The 26,615-nt window shown below is 40.8% G+C and overlaps 1 protein-coding gene and 1 long non-coding RNA gene across 2 annotated transcripts in view; one reads left to right on the forward strand and one right to left on the reverse strand.

Moving 5' to 3' along the window:
- Positions 1-19,231, forward strand: part of LOC144989448 (uncharacterized) — a 31,122-nt gene extending 11,891 nt beyond the window's left edge. The window contains exon 2 of the long non-coding RNA XR_013653634.1: positions 19,002-19,231. This is a non-coding gene — a long non-coding RNA (uncharacterized LOC144989448). The remainder of the gene's footprint in view (positions 1-19,001) is intronic.
- Positions 1-26,410, reverse strand: part of ptn (pleiotrophin) — a 50,560-nt gene extending 24,150 nt beyond the window's left edge. The window contains exon 1 of the mRNA XM_023952508.2: positions 26,254-26,410. The gene's annotated coding sequence lies outside the window, so the exon portion shown is untranslated. The remainder of the gene's footprint in view (positions 1-26,253) is intronic.
- Between the last annotated feature and the right edge of the window lie 205 nt (positions 26,411-26,615).

The raw sequence follows: 26,615 nt of genomic DNA on the forward strand, positions 1-26,615 counted from the left end.
TTAAGTAAATAATTTTTAAAAGAGATGTTTCCCTAAGACTACTGATCAGATTGAGATGCTTTCCCATTCACTCAGCATCAGTTCTCGTTCAAAAAAACCTGTCGGGTTTGACTTCTCACTCATTTCTCACTGGGTTTATCATTACCATAAATCTGTACATTTAAAGTAGATTCCACCTGAAGGGGGCAATTAGTGTCAGCTATGAGAGTAAACATGGTGAAGCAGCATCCTTCACTCCTCCTGTCTAAAAATAAATCATGATGTAAACCATTTCAACAACTTGCACATGTTGGGGAAATTATAAAGGTGATGTGAAAATGATTTTTTTGTCCCTTTCCAAAATGACAGTTTAGAGGAGTTTAAGTAAGTCCACTCCAGATCCTAGTAAAAAAGGACAGAGGTTAAACAAACTGAATGTCTGGGCCTCTGATTCATCTGAAAACGTTTTTGTCCCCCTCCTGAGCTCCGGTGTTTAAACTGCAGAAACAGTCCCTGATGTGCGTGTAAGGTGTCAGCTGCAGCTCATTATCCACCTCCATAAATATCTGGTTGCTGTCTCCACACGCTGCCAGGTGGTTGACTGCCTCACTGGAGTCCCGGTCAAGCCTGTTCTGGTTTTTGTGCATTTGAGCATCAGCCCATCCTGTTTCCTTCTCCGCCAGAGAGTCAGCCTGGACGTGGCCAGCAGGCACTCCTGCTTTTGTTTTCAGTTAACTGCCCAAAAGATGTTAAACAGGACGTGGGAAGGATGTTGCCATTTTCCGTTCCAGCTCTTAGTCAGGGGCAGAAGTGGAGTACAAACAGAATCTTGGGTAGTGCCTGAGTCCAAGAGTCCAGTATTGATGAAGAAAATAATTATCGTGTAAAATGTGAACAAGAGTTTACATTTGAATGTCATAAAACAAATTAATACATACTTTAAAGTATGAAAATGTGTGAATTAACTGAACCGGCAATCTCTGATTCCATATACTGGAGTTTACAACGCCCAACACAACAGGGCTCCAAAAATTCAACAATTCAGCAGAACAAAGAAAAGTGAGTGTAATGAAGACTCACTCCAGTGAAACTGGGGGATAGTCCAGAAGGCACGTTTAACTATCCTGACTTTAACCCTGAACTCTCGCTGAAATCCACCCGAACTTGCGTACTTTGGGTCTGTCAGTTCCAAAAGACCGGATATGAGTTGGCGTAATTACGCTTGACTTGGAAACAATGGGTTAATGCGCGTGCACAGCAAGTGCATAAAGACAGCAGCACTAAAGTAACACCTACTTAATTGAATTAATTTGACTGTATGTAAAATAAATGTCTGATAACTACTTGTTATGTTTAAGTTGACTGAACTTCAAAAAATGATGTATCTTAACCAAAGCAAATAATTAAGTTAGATCAAAGTAAAAAGGTTTATCTTTCCAACATCCAAACTTGGTCTTATCATCCTCTCATGGTGGAAAAAGTATTTTTTGAGCTTCTTCATCCACTAAATCATCTTCAAATGGACACACCATGCTTTTTCATCTCTCTAAAAACAAACTAACCTTCAACTAAACCTGCTCCAGACCAGGTAAGGTTCAGAGCATGAGTTGCTATGGCAACTTGACATATCCTGAAACATACCTCCATGTTCGGAACCAAAAGTTGAGGTTATCCGCCTCCTTAGCCTCAAACTTAACGTGGTAACTCACATAGCCTGTGTTTTGGAATAACTCCCTGGTGTTTTTTTGTGTTTTTAACATGTTGTTGTGGCATTTTTCTCCCGATGGAGGACATAAATTAACAGAATAAAGATTAAAGTTGCATCTCTGGCTATTTCTTTTTCTAAATTGTTGTAATTCAGATGCAGACGAAAAAATGTTGTTGGATAAAGCTTGTAGGATTGACGCAGAGGGGAAACACGCTCCCTGCTCCGCTTCATTCTGATACATCCAGATGTCAGAATCTGGATCCATGTATGTCTTCCTTTTCCTCGTCCGATCAGGAATCTGGTTCAGAACTGTACGGCTAGACGGCTCCAATATTGCACGCCATTTTTGCTTCTTCAGTTGGGGTTCTAAGAGCTGTTAGCTAGCAGGAAAGTGTGTAAACAAGGGGATGATTGAAAGGGGGCGGGTTTACTCTACCCGTACAGTCCCACCCACAACTCATAGAGGAATTTCTTATGAATTTCTGCCGATCTGCAGGAACTATGTCCAAGAAAATAATTTTTTTTTTTTTTGCCTAAAAACAGCCAAATCATAATTTAAGGACCATTTGGAACACTTTGAAAACAGATCTAAAGATAATCGGAGTGGGTCTTTATGGGGACGACCCACCAAAGAATGTTAAATAAAATACATAAACAAAAATAATAATGGATTAAAAGGTTGATAAAACCCACCAAGTGATCGTTTTTTGCCCTTCTTGGTTTTGTGAAAGTTTCTTTGCTTCCTTTCTTTTTTTATTTTTACAACCCCCTCAGCTGGTGATCTAACCATTGTGGAACATGCGGCCACGCATCAACAATGTCTGCAAATCCTCCAAGCTTTGAGATCCACTAATCCTAAATGTGAAGGCGGGGTTGAGTCCTGTGGACATCAGTCTTATGTTTGTAGGTCCTGTGATAACCCTCTTGTGCATTTGACTCCTAAAACAACAGCAAACTATATTTCAATAAGGATCTGCCTACATATGTGAACATAAATGCTTCCCATTTTTCTACCTCCATCATCTCTGATGACGCTAATGTTGAATTTGCTGAATTCTGCCTCCTCCATTATTCTTCTAAGCTGCAGATGGAGACACCTCTGCACTCTTCAGGCTCATCTTATCACCGCGTGTCCTCTTTCCCTTCTCCTTTCCATGTGGCTGCTTTTTGATTGCTTGAAATAGCTGGGCTTGTCCTATTCAGATGCTTTCTGTCTGACTGCTGGATGTGTGCAGCCTGCTCCCCCTGGCAGCCGCTGACAGCCCAGGAACAGAACTCCATCTCGCTCCGTCTCTCAAGCCCGACGCTCTTAGCATCACCAGTCCAACACCCCCGTCTTTTCCGTCTTTTCCTCCTGCCGCCTCTCCAAAGGTGCCAATTTGAAGGTGCCTGTTTAATTGAGTGGGCAACATTTATCTTTATGTGTGGAAGTGTGTGTGTGTTCATCTCGGTCTGAAAGCACCTCGAGTCACTCGTTCATTAAAGAATGCTGGATGAGAAAGCGCACTGCGTGGGCAGTTTTGTGTGACTTCTGATTAAGTCATCTTTCTTCTCTTTTTTTCACATCTCCATCCCTTTCTCATGCTTCTATCTCCTCTTTATTCAGCTGAGAGTTGGACAGATAAATCGTGTTTGTGTCCACTTCATCCGCGGCACCATGAGTGTTTCTGTGAAATAAATATCTCCTGTAAACAGACACAGGAAGGGAAAGGTGACAGCTTTGTGAAAAGAGCAGAAATCTCCATCTTCCTGAATATGAGTGGATGTAATCTCGTCCATATTAAGGCTTATAACGATGTGACCACTGTAGCTGTCAGTCAGGACTTATTGATTTAAAAAAAAAGGACGTTTGATATTGCAGACTGCAAAAGACTAAAAATATTATACTTTGTAATAATTTGATTCTACTCCCAAATTGATGGGCTTTTTTTTTTACCTGTTGGCGCATACTGATGCAAACCCGCAAAAAAACACTTAGGAAAAAATTATGAAGCTCCACCACAGTAGATTTAAAGACACACTCCAATAAAAATAGGGGTTTTTAACTTGTTATTTTGGCATTTTCTGGCATTTCTGATCATTTCTAAAATGTCAACGGAAAAAAAAAAAATTAAAAAAAGTTAACGGGCCACCACTTCCACGATAAATGGAAATTTGCCAAGTTTTTCAGTAAAATATGAAACAACTGTCTGCCTGATGTGCCAAGATACACTGGCTGTTTTCAAGGAGTTCAATATCAAGGAGGACTACCAGTCAAGACAGGTTACCTACTAAGCTAACTGGAAAGGAACTGTTTGCCATTGCAATGGAATGTTCATTAAACAGTTCATTTGTATATATTTTTTGGATATAGTTCAAAATATATGAGGCCAAATGGTTGGCCCTCAAGAATTTTCAACTCACCAAATTGTCCTCTTACTCCGCACTTACAGTCCAGCCTTCAATTTAGAACTTGTAATGACCTACTGCCACTCTGCAGAAACTATGTAAACGACACAGTTTTTAAGATTCTGGCTAAAAAAGGCATAATCTTAATTAATACTGGGAACATTTTGAGAATAGTTTGAAACAAGATTCGAGCGGAACTTTAAAGTTTTTGGTTGTAGTCTTAAAGTCTTACATCTCCTGTCTAAAACAGCTGGTTTTGGCAGATGCCCCGCCCACATCCTGGTCAGATCTCAAGAAAACGTATTCACTTTGACACTCCCAAATACACAGACAGACACACATTTAACCTTAATTCTGGTGTTGTTATTTAATATAAGCAGTTTTAGTAGATGTCCCGCTCAGCGTCTGATTTGATACAAGCAGTCCTGAAACCCTGACTGTGCGCTAGCTGTCTTTTCATTGGCTAACCATTCAGAGGTGGGAGCATCAACCTCGGCGTGTACAGAAACACTCATGGTGACGAGGGAAATTTTCCAACAGACCATCTCGAAATCAATTGTTCTGGGACTGTAGGGTTGAGTTGTGGTTAGCTCCCTTACCGCTCACCAAAAAAGTTCAAATACCAGCTTGTAAGATACCCAGTCCAAAAACATGCTTCATAGATTCATTGATGATTCTAAATTGTGAATGTGTGTGATTATGTAGCTCTGCGAAAGAGTGGTGACTTCTTAAAGTTTACCCCATCTCACTCACCCACAGTAGCTGTGATAGGCAGCAGCAACGGGGGATTCAGCACGTTTAAAAGACGGACAAATAAGTTGTTCTACAAATGTTTATCTAAAACATTTAGATGTCACTATCACATCTTTAGGTTAGCGGTCACAGTTTGTTGATAGTTATTGGGTTGATGCCGGTTTTAAAAAGTCCTGCCAGATAAACTTTCACAGACGCAGCAGTCCGAACAACCGCGACGGAATGATCCACTCAGGGATCTAATGGTGTTCCAGATGGGATTGTCAGAACCACATGAGCTTGATCACCGATAGCAGCTCATTTCGTGCAGCAACACCCGCGTCTCCATAGGCACCGCGCTGCCAGTACAAGAGTGGTAGATTGACAGCTTTGCGACATCCCATTTGACAGTGATAATAACAATCTGTAAGAAAAGTTATCTTTTAGTTTTTTGTCATTTATGTCTCTTTCTGGCTCCCAGCCAGACCTTGAGGTTTCTTTTCTCCATGAATCCGAAACAGAAAATTATACTTTTCTCGCAAGCTGTGTTTATGATTATTCATCGTAGTCTAAGATCAATCTACAGACCATACAGTGCAGTCTAACCAGGTTTTCCACCAGTGTCCCATGACAACAGCTGCTAGTGCAGGGGTCGGGAACCTTTTTGGCCAAGAGAGCCATAGACGCCACATATTTTGAAATGTAATTTCAAAAGAGCCATACACAAATGTAGTGTCCCTTTCCCACACTGAGGCACTGAGACGTAACCTCTTTTAAGGTTCTTTATTCTGGTTACTGTAGACCGCAACAAACGCCGTACAATTAATTCAACAACTCCTGAATCTCTCCCGCTGAGACGAGACAGAGCGCTTCTCCCAACTTTATATTCCCCCCTCCCGCTCCAGCTCCTCCCATTTCCCTTATTTGGCCCATAGCTGAACCCCATTGGTCCAAACTACCTAACAACAGGCTGAGCGACAGAACTGATAAATTGATGAATTGATGAATTGATGTAATTTCAACATTTTTAAAGTACAATAAGTCTGTGGATTCTTTTTAATAATATTGTTATGCTGTTGCTGATAAATGAGGCGTTGAGACTTTAAACCTGATCGTAAGTTGGTCTGATTGTTCTGTAGATGTGAGAAAGACTGCTCACATGCAGACGCGGAGCCAAACACACACACCCACGCTGCAGTGAGTGACGGGTAGCGGGTTTTACGTTACTAGAATCCCTGCGTGATTCACCTGCTACCTGTGCCCACAACTCCACCCTCCACCCCCACCCTCTGCTTTCTTCCTCACACATCCCGTCCCCGCAACTGCGCGCTCTTTCTCAGAGATGGGAGCGCGCAGTTTTAGGCACGGCAATTCACAGGTTTCCGGGTGTACAAACTCTGTGAAATAATAGATAATAGTAAACTGATAGTTTTCTCTCCAAGCACCGCTACTACTGCGCGCCTCTGGCATCGCATCGCGCCCGAGAAGGACTGGTCTAATGAAAAAAAGAAAAAAAAGTATAAATAAAGATTTGTCTGCGAGCCACATGTGACCATCAAAAGAGCCATATATGGCTCGCGAGCCATAGGTTCCCGACCCCTGTGCTAGTGGATAGATAAGGCCGACCCTTACCTGTAATTCTACAGCCCACACTCACACACCGTAGGAAACACAGCAGATCAAGCTCTTCGATTGCCAAACGCAAGCACACTATCAATACTGTAGATGCTACAAATAATTCTCTATGGTCGATGTGAAATTTGCCCCCAAGAAATCGTCAGAACATTTCACAGAATTATCATTTTCTGCTATTCTTTTTTTTTCTCTGGAAGACATCTGTTTATGTTAGACTCCAAGCTGAATCTGCTTCTGCATCAGGAGAGCCGAATGAGCTGAGCGGTTTTGGTGCTGTTTCAAATTTAATTACAAGAAATTGTCAGGTTATTACTTTGTACACACTTTATATGCACATGTTGAAAAGTGCTCTCCAGTTTTCACAGCAAATTTGTGACATTTGGATGCAAATTTGCACAGTTTGAGAGGGAAACTGAACCTGTGTTATGCTTTAAATTGACAGTATTTACCTACAAGTCATTAAGATTCAACAAACTCTATGTGAAAAGGTTTTTTTTCTATTTTTGACGAATGCTTAGAAGTTCATTTCTGACTGTTGACAGGCGTTAAACTGGATATTCACAGTAAAGAAGATCAGTGAGGCATCTCATATATCCAGCCATTAGCAAAAAAACATAAAATCCTGATTCAAGTGAAGACTTTAGTTTATCTCTAATAACACATGACCAGTGTGAGTCAGGAGACAGGAGAGGTGTACAGAGAGGAAGGCGAGAGGGTGAACCAGCGCTCGGCAGAGGTCAGATGGACTTTCACACCAAGTGAAGTGAAATCTAGTGCGACCGAACAGCCCGGGTGTGAAATAAAATTAAAAAAACAACTCCCCCTCAAAGTAAGACTGCTGCACATTCAGTTTGATCCAATAGGTTTTACAAACTTCTCACACCAACAACTAGAGATAAAAGATAATGTTTAGTTTCTTTAAAAAAAAAAGAAAAGAACAAATACAGCATTGTTTCATTTTCTGCTGTCAAACTGAATTTATTTATTTTTTTCTCTTTTGTGGAAGAGTCAAAACTCGTAGGTTTGTGCCTTCCTAAGCATAGGAAGAAATGAACCCCCAGCTGATCTATATCCGGTAAAGCCAGCCAAAGCTTTGGATTCGATGGGGAGCAATGGAACTCCAAGGCCAGCAGATGGGAGTTTATGAGTTAGGGGGATGTTCTGCTTCTTCCATTTAAAAGATAAACTGATATTCAGGTATTTTACCAATCCATCCTTATTTAGAATCTCACTAAAGTTATGCCTTAGTCACAACAGCCCTTACGGGGCAAACCTGTACGGGGCAGGAAGGTGGGTACACAAAAAATATCAAAGACCACTTGGTGAGGCCGTATAGCCAAACTGTTCATGCACATTTTTACTACGGGCATGCTGCGAGCGGCGGGTCGTAGTTAAAAAAACACCCAAGACGATGGTAAGATACAGGCGTATCATACAGATTTTGCTTAATTATCCCCCATAATCCTGTGGAGTTCGCAGGGAACCTGTCTGTGCTGTACATGTGATAAGTACACGGTCCTTGCGTACTGCTTAGAATTATGTTCACACCAGGTTTACGCACTTTCAAGAGGTCACTTCCATTGAAAAGTCCTTGTGAGCGCACGTTTATGAGCATTTTGAGCTTCTGCATTCAGAAGTCTTGCTTATGAAAGTTTTTAAGATTGTTTTCAGGCTTTGCTAACGAAACACTATGCCACTGAATGCGCATTGCATGTTAAACCAGTTAAACTTTGACCAACCAGGGTCTTGGATTTGGCAGTGATCCATGAATAGCGTCCTTTTCAATTCCTATGTGGCATTTTCACGGTCATTAAGGGGCCAATAAATGCTCCTTACCAACAAATAGAATGTGGTGTAAAGGCAAAGCCACCTGTACACCATAAGTATTAGCAACTAAAAGTACCCATACAAGTATTTCATAATATACTTAAGGGAACATACCATTGTTCTGCGTGTAATTTTATGACCTATGCCTTAAAGATGCAACCACTCCTCTCCATGGACCTAGAAAACCCAAAAACCCACAGCACCCGCACAGGTCAACCCATGGCACGGGTGCTTGTAACTAAGGCTTTGGTGTTTGACATCACTAACTATCACTATTTTCAGGACTCTCCTTTTATTAATGTGATCTGTTTATTAATGTAATCTACAAAAGACGATGTAAAGAAGGGGCCAGTGGATTTATGAGAACATCCTCCCAGGATCTGCTCCCATTCTTAATTTGACTTGCAAAGCCCCCCCCCCAATGATGTACACAGGACACAACAAAATGCTTTTTTCTTTCTTCCGGCTGTCTGACACCAGCAAAAAGACAACGCGCGGCATTGCACGGGGGAATCATGTTTGTTCACGTTACCAAAACAAATAGTGCTGGACAGCTTTGACAGTTCTTCCTCTCACTTTTTGGGGAAACTGAAGGTTGTGTTTACAGCGTTAGTGTCACCCCGCCGCCAAAAACTTTACCCAACATGTAGTGAATGTGCCGTCTATATTTACCCGTTATTCCTGAGAACTGCATTCTGTTTGTCTGTGCTTTTGCTTTATTCCACACCTTCTTAAAATAGGTTTTAGATGTACAGGCAGATCAATGGAGTCTCTGGTGGTGAACAACAAAAAGACTGTATGATTTCTTTATGCTCTGAAGCAGCCCCCCCTTGCCTCTCCTCCCCACCACCACCTCTTGTAGCCTGTGCGGTAGCAAAACAAAGCCTGACTGCAGATTACGCCAGCCTCACAGAGGCAAACAGGAGTGAATTTCCCTCCAGGCTGAGGCTCACCTCAGATCACACAGAAGCAACGGGGAGAAATACTTACAGTCCAGCATCGAGGAGACACTTGTCCCACCCTCTCGACCAGTCAAGCCCCCCACGAGTAACGTCTGAAAAAAAGCTCTATTGATTTTCAAACTCTACAGCAGCTTGAGTCACGGCCATACATCCGGTTTTACCGGAGATGGCTCCAGGCAAACGAGTCTAGAGCTTTTAATCATCAATGTGTGGGATTTTGAAAAGGAGGCCGTCACCACGGGCTATTTTCAGCCACCTGCCGGTGACCGCTCAGTTTGCACCAAAAACGCGGGAAGCAGGTGTGCTGATTAGTGGACTGGCATCCTGACCCCCCGCCCCCATTCAATTTTCATCACTGCCTTCAAATGTTTGCTTGATTTATATTCTCCAGCATGCCGCTCACAAGAGGACGCCCTGCAGGGAGCGGGAAGTTTTAGGTGCAGCGTGAGGAATAGTCTTTCTGCTGCTTTGGTCGGGAGGGATTTGTTCTCTTCCCTGCAGTGATTCGATGCTCATGTACCTCTGGCAGCTTAATGCGCAAAGACAGATAGACAGAAGCGAGGTGGGGAGGAGGATAAGCCTGAATCGCAATGAAAAAAGGAAAAAGCAGCATTTAAAAAGTAATTGAAATCATTTGGTCACCAGTTAAAGAAATCCTCGGAACTAAACGAATAAACTGCAATTAAATACAGAAACTTTTAAAAAGATTTTTAGCATAAACATTGAGGAATATTTGTTTGATAGACTGAAACAGCAATTATTTACTCAGAAATATGCTTTCTATTGAACATCACTGCACTTAAAAATAAGTCAAACGTAATCAATGAAAAGACATTAGAAATTAATATGTTATCCCTCCCAGGCCCACCTTTGCATGCACATTTAGAAGTTTACACTAACTTTAGACTGATTTTTTTTTTCTTTTATAAACTTCCAAGAACACCAAGACAAACTTTAATGGCTTTAGATCAGATGCTAAGAACTGTGCATCATGCTTCCTAAAAGAAAGGAAGAAGACTCCATTAGCCTCATATGGCCACCTCTAGAGATGTCACAGAACATAAACGTGCCATTGTCATGCATGTGCTACACAGCAAAATCTGTAGTGTTGCTTAATGTTGATCTTAGTGTTGTTTTGAGCACATCCAGTGTTAAAACAGCATTGGGGGCGGAGCTTTGTCCTGTAACGACTGGCACAGTTATTTCAAACTTGCTTGAAAAGTCCCTCTGCGACATTCGTTTCAACATTCTGACTTTCCAGTCTGAATACACCCTAAAACAGATTGTTAATAGACTTTATCATAATTTCTCATAGACCAGGTCCTAATCCTGCGTTTTACAATTCTATCAACTATGCAGTTCTTAGTACTTTTGCAGCTACAGCGCCAATCATTAGCGAAATCATGAGTCTTGCATTACTAACATGTATAGAAGCTACAGAAATGAGAAAAAAAAGAAAAATCAAATTATCTGGTATTCCACATTCTAATAGACTTTATCTAATTCAAAGTCCATGTCTGTTTTCAGCACATAAAAACAAGTTTTTTCTAGGGCTATTATTTAGTCTTAAACTAAATATCAACTAAATCAGACTTAGCTGTTGTTAAACTAAATTTGCAAATCGCACACAAGCAAAAACAACACTTGTAAATACTCCAAGATAAACATCTGACTTTGATTGTTTATGAAAATCAGCATATCACTGTAGGACATTGATTTTTAACTGTTGTGGTAAAATCTCCAGCATTTTTGAGGAAAAGAAATCATAATTTTCTCAGCAGACGCACACAAAATAGCAACGTTTTAGCTAAAGTTGTGGTAAAACTTCTAAAAGTTTTTACCCCCTTCCCATCTCTAAATCACATCTTTCCCTGAACTGCAGGGGTGTTTAAATTAAGGTTTTAAGCGGAGGGGATAACAGACTGGAATTTAGTTCCCGATTTATTCTCTCAAAAGAATTTAAAAAAAGAGTAATTGCTTGGAAAACCATCACACCTATTTAGGCAGTCTACTTTTTTATCTGCACAAAATTGCAAACAGGGGGCTAGTACAGCTATTCTTTTGATTGAACTGTCAGCAGAGGGCTCTCCTGATCTATCTGGGATGGTGCTGACCTCTGCTGCAGGGAGAGCCTTTAATGACAGCCACCATCTTTTCATGGACACACTGAGCAGGGATTCTTTGCCTCAAATAGTATGGAAGTGGCCTTTTCTGCTCAATTTCACATTGATTTCCTCACCGTGATTCAGGCCCACACTAGAGCATCCTTCTTAACTTTGACATCTACATAAAAGTGGTTAAAGTTGTTGTGAAGCTGTCACAAGAAGGGGAAGACCTAACCTGTTACAAAGTGTGATATAAATGAAGAAAGGCATGAAAACAAGTGTTAAAACTTTTGGATTAACATTTTCTTTTTTGTTTCTTTCTTAATCTGTGCTCACTCTGTGGCTCAACTGTCCAAACCCGTTAGAAGTCGGTCAGACAGAGAGGTTATAATAACTCACAGCTGACAGAGTTTCCCCTTGTGGGCTGTTGGGGGATCAAACATAAAAGCGGGCAAAGAACAAAGGCTTGTCAGGACTGTTAAAGATGCCTGGACCATGGCAGCCCATCAAAATGTATTCCCTGAAACAGGCATGAAATACAACGGCTGGAACCCATCAGACACGTCGACGCTTCACACTTGTCTTTTTTTTGGTGTGAGATGATGTAAACCCAAAGAAGGTCTTACATGTGAAGTTTTTTTTGTGACTATTTAATCGTTCACTTATTAATGAATAATCAAAAATATTTAGTTGAAACATGGTTTTTTAGTTTAGAAGCTTTGCCGGCTGTTAAAAAATATTTCACATTGAGCAACAGCTGGTTCTATCGGTTTGTAGCCCTGCATGGAGAAATGACATCAGCTGACTAAGAAACGACCGGAAAATATCCTGACAAGCAGAGAATAATTATTATCCGGATGACTGAATGATGGATGAAACCGGGCTCTCCAGGAAGACGATGCCCTCTCGCACTAAACTAGTCAAGGAGGAGGCACAGACTCTTGGTTTTAAGGCTCAGAGGGACAGAGCGACACTCCTAATGTGCAGTATAAAGTACACTACGGTACTGTCTACTTCTTTGAATTTGTTTTACAAAGCATCATAAATGTTTCAGAGGGGTTTTTGATGAGGAGGGATCATTCCTGGACATCCTTTGGCCACAGGGGGAGAGGGTAGTTCTCTATATTTGAGGTGTCTGCATATTTGCTGGTGTCTCTGGTCCTTAAACCCGGTAAATATGGGGGGAATACTGATGAGAGATTACAATAGCAATCCATTAATTTTCCCTTCATTTATGTCATACATTTGTTAATTTACTTGGCATAGTACCCCGGGCACGACTAGGTAGCTTTTTAAAACCCAGCTACGACAAAGCTAGAGGAAGGGAGAGAAAGCAAATGGTGCAGGGTGAGATCAGAGCAGAGATGGAGGAAGAGCGCCGGAACAAGATGGTGGCGGTGTACCAACAAGGCACCTGGACAAAGGTGGGACAATGCCAGCACATCAAGTTCATTATCCAATCTGTGTATGATGTACTCCCAAGTCCAACCAATCTGCAGCGCTGGGGTTTATCAGACACCGCGGCATGCCAGCTGTGCAAGAAGAAAGCCACCCTAGAGCGTATCCTCAGTTGGCGGCGAAAGGCCTTGGGGGAAGGACGGTATCGCTGGCGTCACGACCAGATCCTGAGTGCCTAGTCTATCCCCTTTTTTAGAGCTGGGAAGAAGGCACCACAGCGGCCAAGGCTGGAGGAGGGCTTCTCACCACTATAGAAAACTAGGAAGACAGCTCAAGTTCCCAGAATACATCTTGGCCACTTCACTCTGCCCAGACATATGAGTTAACATCAGAGACATCAAGGAAGTGATTCTGGTCTAGCTCACTGTCCCCTGGAAAGATAGAATGGAGGACGCCAATAAACGCAAGCGGGCCAAATAAGCTGATAGTGTCAGAATGACCGAGGGAAGGCTGGAAAGTCCGCTGCAAACCAGTTGAGGTAGGGAGCCAAGGTTTTACTGGCCAGTCACTTGCACGCACAATCAAACTCCTTGTGGTAAAAGGTCAGATGTGCAGAAGAGTCATCAAAAACATAACTGAGGCTACAGAGAAAGCCTCAAGCTGCTTTGGATCCGGAGGGGGGATCTGTGGAGTAGTGGCCCACTTGGTCACAGGCCGGGGGCCGTGCACCACCAATGGGTCACCTGATGGTTAAAGACCTGAAGCACCCTATGACCTCGGGTTTAACACTGATGTGTCCAAATAGCACCTAGTAGTGCATTTAAGAACCCCCCCCCAAACTTTCCAATTCTAAACAATCTTTCATCCTTTTGGCTTATCTTTGTTGGGTCAGTTCATTCACATCTGTCAATATGAAGAGTCTAAATAACACAGTTGGAATTTGTTTCAACAGATATCTTTAAGTATTTATTTTAAAAAGGGTATATTTAGAAGATCTTTAGTTTGGAGACCTTCCATGCCAAAGAACTCCAGGAATTTATTTTAAACACTCACAGTACATATGGTGGTTAAGAGTTAAAAAAAGTATTTCATTTTGTTACTTTTTGGGTTCCATACATGCAAGAATCTGAGTTGACCCATCCTGAACTACCAATATAATAACATATTATTAATAAGTTGCAATGACGTGAATCATGTCTTTTTACATCAGAGTTCATGCATTGCCCAAATTTGTGAAGCACACGTCAGACAGGAAGTTACTTATAATCCTTCATAATAGCAGTCATGAAAAAACAAAGACACATCATGAAAAGGTGAAGTATGGGGAATCTGTGGGATTTTTAAAACGTTCCGTTTTATTTCATGTATTCATTTCTTCAGCAAATTCCACAACTATCAATGAAGGATAAAACCTATAATGGATAAAGAAAAGAAATAAAAAACATAATAAAAGGTCAGCTGGGAGATTACTAAACCACAGACATGGAGGAACATTTTGGCTTTAAAACTCTCCAAATAGCCATAAAAGTTGAAGTCTTGCAGGAATCCTTTGTAAAAAAAAAAAAAAAAAAACACCAAAAAAACCTCCTAATTTAATTTATTTTATTTTCAGTGATAGCATCACTCACTTCCTGCTGCATCTGTATCCTCAGCAGATCAACCATCTCTGGCAACACACTGTACTTCAGGACCCAACGACAGTTTTATTTCTAGCTGTCAAAGAATGCTGTTTTGCTGTGAAAATTGGACATACCAGATTTGTCTCGAACATAGCTTTTGTCTAGCTTTTTATTGATTTGTTTTTGGGTTTTATTTGACCCAAACGCATCAAATCAAAAGGTAAACATGGAGCCTTTCCTTCCTCTATTAGCGCCGTCTTTGTTTTTGTCGGTTTTGAAGCGCAGTACAAGTATAACCTGTCAAGGCAGGAATCCCTTACAAAAAAAAAAGGGAGCTAACTGTTTAGACAAACTATTCGATAAAATAACGTGTCCATCACAAAAAGAGTATAAAAAAGTTCTACATCCTGCTTGATAGAGAGGAAAAGTATAGAGCAGTTGGTGTGGAGGACACGTGTAGAGATCCACCGCCTGAGGTCCTCTTACATCAGGCCCAGATGGGAATTCAATACACGGCATCCACACCACTTCATTTATCATGCTGGAATATTGGTTGGAGCTTGCTTGTCTGCAATTACGTCAATGGCTTGGGGAGATGAATATGACCACAAGCATTTCAGATTAGATGGTTTCTGTTACTTTTAGTGACATGACCAAATGTCCTCTTAGACAGGAAGAATGGAAGATCCCAGTAAATGAATCTCTGAGTTTGACTGTGATTATTGGGAGAGCAATGTAAGGTTATTATGAATGCCGTTACATTGGGTGGACATATTTGTTATGTCAAACCTATTTAACCCTCTAACACTGTAACGTTGACGTGTTTTGAATTACCGCAAGTGCTCAACTGCTTACGCCAGGGGTGACCAAATCCAGGCCTTGAGGGCTGGCTTCCTGCTAGTTTTCCAGAAACCCTACCTTATCTGCTGTTAAATAACTGAATCAACTGTGTTTGGCCAATAAGGAGCTTCAATGGCAGCATGGTTGGAAAACATGTAGGACACCAGCCCCAGAGGCCTGGATTTGGGCACCTATGGTTTACGCTATCAACCTAATTCCAACGGATTCTAATGCTGGATAAAGCAGCTATACAGACCTTTACAGTAGTGGCGTGTTTACGCAATCAACATAAATCAGGTGATTAGCACCAGTATTGACGCAAATACACTTTTTCCATGTCAGAATCCGTTTGAATAGCTTTAATTAGTTGAAGAGTAACGGTAGTTCAAAAAAGCTTTTGTTATTTTACAAAACATGATCAACTGTGACCAAAAGCAACTGACCAAAAAGAGTAATACTAGTAGAATTAACAACTGGTATCAATTGCGTTGACCAAAAACATAATTGCTTAAGCGTGAATACGGCGTGAGGTGGTAGCATCATGGTATGGGCCCCTAATGACTACTAACAATGCATACTCCTGAATCAACTTCTTTTGGTATCTACAGAGAATATTTGAGGTTTTTTGTTGAAACACAATGTGAAGGGGTGGGTCTCTGGGAATTGTAGTTTTTGGTGGATTTAAAAGAAGGTTTGACTGAGCAACTTTTTTTTCCCTCTGGTAGTCAGGTGGATATTCGATAGCAAGATTACCATTGTAAAAACGCATCATCAGAAGGGGTCTGTCTCAGAGCTAGCAGAGCTGAGACCAACAGGTTAGCAAAGTGGTGTCTAGTGTGATGAATCACACACACTTGCTTTTGCACAGAGATCTGTTAATTTTACATTTTCTAACATGGAATTTTTTCAAGGAAAGACAATGGTAAAGAATTGTTTGATAGAGTTTAAACCTGGTATTTACCTTCCACAGAAGAACAAATTATATGATAAGTATCAAGGGGCAACCAATTCCAATGAAAAGTCGGTGTAAATATGCACAGATGCACGTTTTGGACTTTTGTGTTCAAAACACTCATGTTCACACTTAGCTGCGCAAGTTTCTACAACCTTTTATATGACATGAATTACATCAAGTCTTTCATATAGTAGAATAGAGCTGTGAAAGAAATAGCCTGGAGCAAGATTCACAAAATTTACACCACTTTGACATTTCACACCAAGCCTCTTCCAACTGTAGGTGGAAGACATGTGCTAGTAAGAGGTAGAAAAACTCCTCCCTGTTTGATCAGTGTGGACACTTAGTGCTAAACGTGCTTTTAAAATGTACGTCACATGCCCGGTGAGTCCGTAGCTTTTTACAAATGTAAAGTTCGTAAAAAATGGTTCAACTTTCTCAAGCCATTTTCCCCTTCTCCATAGATGGGATTTCAGACTACCGGTATTTTACTTAGTGATCCTTAAATTAAAGTGATTTATTTTTCTCGAAAATGGGGTGTAGCCTATGGAATTATTTGTAACTGAGTCCCAAATCCCCCCCCCCCCCCCAATTACATCCTGTTTTTATTTGTTGTGTTGTGCAGCTCAAAGACACTATATAAATGCGCTAAATTTCAATCAAACATCTATGTGTCCAGAATCTTTAATCTTGAGACATAGTTATCTAACAAGTTAACTATAGAAATCTAATTTAAGTGCAAAAAATGTTTTTTTTTATTTTTATTTAAAGGATACAAGTTTTTGGCATACTTATAATTAAAAAACTGAATATGAAAACAGGATTACAAGGCAAGGGTTCAAGTTAAAGCCACAAATCTAAATAAAAGATTGATTTTCTTTCATCTCTTCCTTCTTGAGAAAAGCCACAGTGGTCTCACAATTTCTGCAGTCAAGTGTTCACACCTGCTTTGAGTTCAGATAACTACAGCTGCTGCATGTTATGTAATTATGCCTCTTTATAAAAGACTCGCTATGATTCTGTTGGCTATATTTTTTTTTCTCTCATGAATGAAATATTCTTCCACCTGCCAGCCTGACCCAGGTCTTTGCTTCTCCAGCAGAACATAAAAGGCAAAAAAAAAAAAAACTATAAAAAAAAGCTGACCAACTTTTTTTGACCTCGCATGAGCATTAAAACCATAAAGAAAATATAAGTTCCAATCAATGCATAAATATTCTTAGCTTCTAATTGTGCCAAAGTGATGAATTTCACAACTACTGCTGCATTAAAAAGACATGGTCAAAGTTAAAGCCAGAGTTTCTGCGGCTACGAAAACACTAGCAGTCGTTTTGTGACAGCTTAGATGTGTGTGTGTGTGTGTGGGGGGGGGGTTAACGGGATGGATGAGGGACTTGTACCAAGTGGCTCTCGGTAAAGCCAAAAGCGATAATGTGACCTTTGAACTTGCAGCTGAGCATCATGGGCGTCAGAGGAAAGTTCAGTCCTAGTGCAGTAGCATGTGTTCACGCTTTCTTCCACGTGTCGAACATTTAAGCCATTTGGTTGATGGTGTCAACTGCGTCTGATCGTTTCAAGTACCAAAAAATACACAAATATGGTAAAAAAGGCCCGTTTTTGTTAACCAGTGATTGACACATCTGCAGGGTGTTAAGAGAAGGCAGTCATCCGTGCAGTAAATCCACTGTTCAGTTCCCAGCAGCAATATGGATTTCTTGCTGCAAGCTGGTGTGCATTCATGTCCTTGTCACAGCTCAAGCTCCTCTGTCTGCAGGCGTTATGGGCCGTCTAAGCCTGAAATAAAAGATGGAAGGACGGCAGCGTTGGGTCAAACTAACATTTTGATTAGAAGGGCATCAGATTTTCTTAACTGAATTATTTTAAACCTACATAGACAAAGCCTTTTTGTGACATGTAAGCTACTTTTGACGAGAAAAGATACATACTATGGTATATCATATATACACAAAAAAATCCTTTATTATAAAACACACCTGCCAATGGCGGCCAGCGTAAATATTTTGCATGGCTCGCAATAAATTACAATTGAGGATTTTATAATTCCAACTGTACATTCCTTGTTTCTTGTAGTTTTTGGGGACATAAGTATGCACAGTACTTAGTCCCAGAGAAGAAGGGATCAGTGAAAACTGAGTAAGAGCAGGAAAAGGAGAGAGCTTTTTTTAAACTGCATTTTGCTCCTGATTCATTTCAATTTAAATAAAGAAATACTCAGGAATGCAGTTCTGATCTTTAATTCTTTTATACATGTTCTCCATTGTCAGAAAACTGCCCTAAGAACACGTTAAAAACACCAAAAACACAATTTTCAAATGAAGTGGGTCTTTAAAGAGTTTAGTTTGTTTATCCTGCGACAGACTAGCGATCTGTCCAGGATGCCCCCTGCATTCGCCCACAAGTGGCCGGCATAGGCTCCGCCAGCCCCGCGACCCACGAAAGGGACAAAACGGTTAAGAAGATAAATGAATGAATGCTTTATTTATCTTGTTACATAAGGAAATGTTAGCTTAAAAATTTTAAAGAGGCACGCCGAGCTGATCTTACTTTGAAAACTGTAAATCACCTCAAAAAGTAGGATAATGGCTCAACTGTGACTAAAATGATTACATCTATTTAAGGTGACTTTATAAGACTTTTACGGGAAAATTAAACAAATAAGCAGCTTTTTGGGAGTTTGTTTTTCTCATTTGATCACAGTGATCTGATGGGACAAACTTCACAGAACTGCTTTCATCGTGGTTGTTTTCAACCTTTCAGGTTGCCGCTGATCTAGATCTACAGAGATCCAAGAACTCAGCAGCGTGCTTTATACAGTCCTCTTTTGTTTTTCAGGATGCTGATTCCTGCTTGAACCAGCGAGCATGTGAACCGCCGCAATCTCCAAACTCCTGCCGACGATCTCACAGCCCGACCTGGTGTTTATGATCACTTGGAATGTGGACTCTGAGGGAGACGGGGGGGGGGGCTTTATAATGAGGCTTCCTCCTCTGTTACTTGTTTGTTTGGACAGACCAGCTCTCTGACAAGCTGCAGATACCAATAAATGGCAGATCATTCTTTTGTTTCTTTCTCATTTATTTCATGTCCGTGTGGATTTCAACCATTGGTGAAGTTTTCATCCTTACTGATCCGGCTCTCTATTTATTGGTAGTTGGACTGAAAGCCGTGCAAAACCACGAAGGGAAGTAATTTAATCTTCCATTCATCCATCAGAGGTGTTTAGTTTTTTAAATAGATATTTTTTTCCTAGGGAATGCAATGCCCTACAGCAACGTCGAGACATCCCAAAGCTGCAAAAAGCCTCCAATGGGTCTGATTAAAACCTGCTGAGATTTAACCAAGGATTAGACACCCCCCTCTGGGAGAAAAAGGCTTTGTGCACCGTTTAAAATTAGTTTGGCATTAAATGTTGAAGCTTTAGCCCCAAAAGCAACCTAGTAACTGCTAATTTAAAGCAAAGGGATGGAAATCTTATCTTACTTATTTGCCCCATCATATTATTAGCATGAATCCCAGACGGATCTCCTTTTTCAGCTTACTACTGACATGGAAAAAGCTTGAGTTGCAAGAGCAAAGCAGAGTACATCACTGGTCCAACAATCAGCAGGGCGACCACGGAAACCGACCGTGTTCCACAGCGATGCTCACAATCAATTCAACTTTCCATTAGACATCAGTGGCTGCATCATAAAAAACGGCTGCCTCCTCGGTGAGCGGGACGGACCTGCTGCAGGGAAGTCAAACCCACACACAATTACACCAACCATAAAACTCTTTCTCTGAAAGTGATTTTAATATTGCTAAAAACGCCGGGGGTTAAGATGCATTCATCTCCGCCTCCACAGAGTACCTTTTAGGCTAAATGGAGTCGTACTGATGACCGATGATGGGCATCGGTCATGCTTTATACCAAAATAACAATAATTTGAATGTGACTTTGTTTGAATTTTATGGCTTTTAAAGAGAAAAAAATGCTCATATTGTGTGGAGCTTATCCCTGTGTTCTGTGGTTGTGTACAAACACATCCTACTCCCATGTGTTTCACACACTGAAGCCTGAACACACAAATTCTGAAGTCCCTCTCTCACAATTTTCCTCAAAATGACTGGCTTTATTTGGCTTAACCCTTTAAAACTGGAATTTTACCTCCAGTGTTTACAGTTTTTTTGATTATTGTAACTCTTCAACCGTTTATGTTATTAAAATAATTTCCAGCAGATTCCGAAGTGGAGGAAAGTAGCTGATATGCAACACTTTACAACAGTGAAGTGTTTACAAAATCCAAACTCCAGTGTCTCAAAATACTAGAACTACCCGGACTGTATTTCGTCCACTACAATATTTTTGTTATTTTGCTAAATAATTTAGATTACCAAAACCATGAGTATTTTACAGAATTCACTGATGTAAATACGAATCAAAGTTTTCAATTGCTAATCTGATTTTTAATAGGAAAAAAGATGCAGAAAACCAATCTGTTACTGTTTTAACCCTTGTGCTATCTTAGATGACCCCACACTTACATTGACGTGTTCTCCCTACCATGACAAAGGTGAATAACGGTGGAAAGATTTCGTGTAATCCATGGACACCAGTGAAGATCACAAATAATTGAAGAAAAAAGGTTCAGCGTACTGTCTAGTGGGTCTAGATGACCCAACTCCCAATGTTAAAGTGCCTAGGATAGCACAAGGGCTACAAAAGCTCTCAGACTAAATAATAAAAGTCTTTAAAAAGACAATAAAACATTGATTTAGTCAAATATTCTATGGATCGATTCAACAAAATGTTGTGTATTAGATGTTTCTTGTACATCCAGATCAAAACAAATGCAGGATTTCCAAAAAGAACATCATATTAACAGTGTAACATGGGGGTGTTAGTGTCATGGTCTGGGACTTAGTGTTCCAGCATCAGTTCATTAATTTAAGATAAATATCCCCTGAATTATACAGCATAAAATTGCCAAAAAATACCAACAAGTCCACCTCTGAGTCAGTAGAAGAGGACAACAAGGAAATCTATCTATATAATTGTGTAAATTGTTTATTTTTTGTCTGTTCAGTTCTCCTTTTTTGACAAATTAGACAGCTACTCTCCTTCTACAAACACTACGTCTCCTCTAAAAAGGTAAACTTAACCATTATAACATCAACCAAACCTGTCACTAAGTATTAGCTGTGTTTTGATGAATTCAAGGTGTTGGGGTGGGATCCATTAGTCCTTAATTTCACAGAAACTTTGGGGGAGGTGGGCAAACATGCAGAAAGTCTACAGGCTTTGAGTTTGTACTGTAACTTCAAGGAAAACTATTCCAGCTTTCTTCTTCACACTGGCACAGTTGAAGAGGGGAAGGACAATAAGTGAAAGCAGCTGTTTACTGCAGATCTGTGTTCAGTGAGATACAGAGCGAATAACCGTCGTTACTGCTTGCATCTGTAGGTGGCAATCTGAGTCCATTAGTGAAAGAAAATTAGTTTTATCTACAAAAGGAGATGTGAGGAAATGCACTGAAACATAAACAACAAACGGCTGGCAGTGTGACTTTAACCCTTCAACACCCGAACGTTGATGTTCTCTGAACTACCGTAACTCTTCAACTGTTTACACAACTAAAGAAATTCCAATGGATTCTAAAGCAGAGAAAAGCAGCTTTTTGTATCGTGTCAGAATCAGCTGATTTACGGTGATTACGTAAACGGTCGAAGAGTGTAGAACATGGAACGTGTGTTGTCTATCCATTATTGATTACATTTTTCAGCACATACATGAAATCATAGCATACTACAAAAGAACTTAACCTAAAACTAGCATTTACATCATATGGAAATGTGCATGGAGGAGAAAGAACCAGAAAGGTTTTTGTTGAAACCAACCAACAAAACAGAGCCAATTAAACACAAAAATCATTTGTAACTGAGTTACAACAAATATTTGTTTAAAGGTCTATATTTGGATTTCGTTTTGTAGATAGTCAAAGAGTTTGCGTTGTATCAATAATAGTATTCTGTGGTTTGGGTGCACTCGACTAGTTTTGTAGAAGGTCATTTTGCAGTCTGTCTTGTTAACGGTGGTGAATTTGGCAATTATGAGTATAGTCATTTTTAAATGTGTGTGGAAGCCAACTAGTATTAGAAATGTCTCTAAATACTAATGTAGAAGTTAGCAGAGTATTGATTTCCTGAAAGTTAAGTGACTTGAACTTATTGAATAATGGTGCGTAAGGTGTGGCCAGGGATGTAAATCTTTTTTCCAGATTTTTCACAAGACTTATGGAACCAAAAATCACTTGACCTTCAAAGAAAACAGACCTACCTAAAAATCTAATAAGTCAAAGTTTGTTTTACGTTTTAAAACAAAGAAAACATGCACCTACATAGGAGGCCGCAGTTCTGAAAGATCCTCCAATTATTGAAAATGCAAACAAATTTGGATATAAAAGAAGAAATTCCTTGATATGGATTTGGATTTGCCAGTTTTCACATGCGTTTGATTGCTGTTGTTTGCAGCAAGACTAGTACAATGAGTCCATTATTTTTCCACGTAGAGCTAGGCAGGTTTTGACAGCTTTTTAAAGCTACTTTATAATTGAAATCATGTGTTTATACTTCCAAATAAGCAGCTAATCTTGTGCTCAGCTGTGGCTTTTGCATTTCGGCAAAACCAGACTTATTCATTTGTATAGTTGTGAGACATCTCACTTTGTTCAAATTTCATTGTGGCAAAAAAACAATGCATATGACAACAAAGTACCAACTTCATGCATCCAATTAAGAATAACCCCGCAGTAGTACGTTAACTGCCTCAGTAGGTAAGGAAGCCTGCATCCAACCATGAAACCATTGCTTCGTTGGTTTGCTCACTTTTGGAAGGTCTGGAGTGAATTTGTCAGTACTGGTGCTCATGTAGGTGGCTGCTGAACGAGGCACTAATGAAACTACTCATTATAGTGAAATGAAAACTGCAAACGTACTGGGAACGAAGGTTGCCTTGAGCTCATCCACTGGGACCCATCTGGAGGTGCTGGTAGTGGGGTAGCTCAGGTTGTTATGGGTTGATTACATGTACAGTACAATGCACTTATGCTTTTTTTTTTTTTTTTTTACTTTATGGTAGACAGTGGTAGTAAAAAAGCAGACAGGATCAGCAAAAATGATATGGATTTTCTTGATTGCTAGCCAAGCGGGATTCGGCCTGACGTGCCTTATGGCCTCTAAAAATGATGGCTGAAAGCCTCGGATTATTATTAGCTCTCCTAGGAGCAAACGTCAGTTGAAGCCAAACGGGGGTGGAAAATTTAGATTTATTTTTTTTAAGAAAGAAGAAAGTTGTAACAACACTTTAGTATAAACTTGTTGGATGCTAGAAAACATTAAGTAATGCTTTGAATGTGTTTCCTCAGAGAATGGGGAGCGACAACACTCAATCCTTAGAGGGTTTGTGGCTTTCTCTCACCTTGACTATATAGAGGTAGTTCGTTGGGCGTCCCTGTGAAAAGGTCCGCTTTTTCACACACGATTAATAAACAGCCTCAGGAGATGGTCGCTGTTCATCAGCTGAATAAAAGAGTGGGTCAGACTTTTTATGAGAAGCTCAGGGGACGTGAGAACAATCTTTGAACCTAAAAGCCTCAACTTGGTGGCTCCCTTTATAGTTTCCGTCATTTCCTGGGAGGTTCTGTTGATGCCAAGAGACCTGAGTATCTTCAAAGGAAGTGCCAAACAGCATGCAAGATTTATGCATCAATTGATCGAAATGTACAGATGGAAAGAAAGTAGTTTATGGATCTTGAGACGGTAGAGCCACATCTTAACGACATGCTGTAGTGCTGGTGGAGATGATAGGTTATAGTGGACATTTAAATGGTATATAATTAAAGTAAGGGCCATAAAATGCAGAGAAAGTTCACAAACCATTAAGTTTATCACTCCAGGGTGGTAAAAGTGCCTTTGAAGAGACACCTGGGCTGGATCAGTTGCTTCAGTTAATTACTTTAACTTCTTGGGTGGAACCTTTTTGAGGTATTTCTTGAATTGTCAGTTGGTGCTGTTGTAATTCTTCCAGCCTATGATGTTCGATGGACAAGAAGGACAAAAAGGGAATCCAAACAATCTCCTATGGAGCACAACTGCCTTCTCCAGCTCGGCTTTTTCTGTCAATTCTCTTCAGAATGGCTTCCATCTGAATCCGTGCTCCTTGACAGGCCTCTCTCCTGGCATCCGTCCCCTCCTCCTTTCTTCTATCTCCTTCTCTTTATGCTGCCCTCCCTTTCTATCAGGGCCCTGAGGACCCCATCAATGCCCATTCAGTTCACCCCACATGTGAAGGGTCAGTGCATACCCACAAAAATAAACCAGCCCCTCAATGGGAGGATCTTTGTGTGTGTCCACACACCCCCTGCGGTCTTCCTCTTTCCCTCACACCTACTTGTGCCTTATAGATGAGAACTGGCTCCCTTCACAATGTCTCCCACCCCCCTGGAGTGGACTTCTCAGGGCCCTAGAAGCCCAATTCTATGCCTTATTGCTTTTCTCGTTGATGGAGAAAGCACCCCCCAAAATCATTTGTGAGGACACAGAAGGAAATTAACTGGCTTTTGTGTTAAAACGCATTGACGTATAAGCAAAATCACGTGCTGAAGTAACAAGAGAAAAGGATTTGGGTTTCCCTGATGTTACGTTCACACCGGCCTCGGTGACACGCGTTCAAGCAACCGCTCACAATGACAAGTCAAAGTGCTCGAGTGCACGTTTCACGCTTCTGCATTCAAAACTCTTGCATTCATGCGTTGCCACGCAAGTTTTTAAGTCAGTTTTCGGGTGTGGAAATGAGCATTGAACGTGCATTAAAAGTTAAACCAATTGAATTTTGACCAATCAGGGCCTGGGATTTGGTAATCATAAAGATGAAATTAATAATTGCAGGAGATTTTAACATTTTGCATGAAGCCTTTTCAACCTGTAGGTACATGTGCAAGAATCGTGTAGCGACAGTCCTGTGTGAAAACTTTTTGCGGATGTTTAAGAATGTGCATTCAAGACCGCGCGACACATGCCCCGTGTGAACGTAGCATTAGGCCATCAAGAGGCCATCTTGGATTTCTCAGAGCTCGCCCCTGCTGGCTTTTGTCCATCTTCACCCGCATTGTGTTCTAACTTCCTACAAGCTTTCTTCAGCTCATCTCCACATCGTGTTTAATCTCCCTTCCGCTCTTTCATTAGGACCACACCGTGTGCTGATTCTGAAGAAATGAAGCGACCACCTCATTTTGAGCAAGAATGAACTGGAGAGAGCCTTTGTCTGCCACAGGAATGCCCATAAGACAGAGAGTTTGCTCTGACTCGGGCTGCTGCGCTGAGGCTGAAGGAAAGCCATGGCAACGCAGGCAGAAGGTCTACTTGATCACATAGTGCCGATACAATGCAGCACTCCACGGTTTGTCATTCCAGTCAGGCCTGACCTAAATTACGACATCCTGGGAAAAAGCGGTCCACTTCAACCAGCTTACATGCTGACTTAATTGGGCTTGCACATTTTTGGCTGATAGCTATATTAAACAAAACATATGGATGTTTGAAGTCTAATCACTGAGGAAACAACCCTGTTAATGATTTAACGCCACACTCCAAAGCCTGTGGCTGCTTGGATTATTGGGTCCAATTGTTTACCCCGTTTGTCCACAAGCCATTTTTCCATCTGCAGTTATAATTCTCAGCATTTAAACTACTTTTTACTATTTTTTACACATTTATTATCTTGTCTCAACAGCCTTCAGGGGACAACAATGTGATGTTTAAATGGGAAGAACAACAACAACAAAAAAAGGGATTAGGACCACGTCTACAGAAGTATTTCACCAAGGGCAAAAGTCTCCACAGAGATGCACAGGTGCAAAAACATTTGCACGATGACTTGAAGTAACTTTTGTGAAGTTTTTCAGAGAAATTCAGAGTACACCTTACACAGCCTCCATAAATCAAAGTTTTTGCACAAAAGCTGTTTCACCCAACAGTTTTTTTTTGGCTCACATAGCTGCTCAAGTATATACGTCCGCCTGCACTCACAAAGAAAGAATCCACTTACTTTACTCTGGAGGTCTGGTAGTTGTTTGTCAGGGGTAAAGGCAATAAGTTCTGTGGCTCTTTTTATCTGAACCTCTGCCCTGCCTCTCCAATACTATTTCTCTGTGTGGGCCGGGCGTAGGAAAGCTGTGTAGCCACTTTTTTTTTTCTTCCTCACTTTGTTTGTGTGTGTTGCTTGTGTTAAGGGGGAGGGTGACGGGGTGTGGTGTTCAACATCGGGTTTCCTGGCTCATGATCAGGAACTCATTATACCCTCCAAGGTCACTCCAGGGACGGCCTGCCCGGCACTCAGCGAGACACCACAGGGAAGATGTGAGAGAAGGGGCGGAAAATGGGGGAGTTAAGAGCCCATGTGCACAGGAG

Source organism: Oryzias latipes, chromosome 23 (assembly GCF_053564925.1).
Source record: "Oryzias latipes strain Hd-rR chromosome 23, Olatipes_Hd-rR_3.1".
Classification (NCBI taxonomy): domain Eukaryota; kingdom Metazoa; phylum Chordata; class Actinopteri; order Beloniformes; family Adrianichthyidae; genus Oryzias; species Oryzias latipes.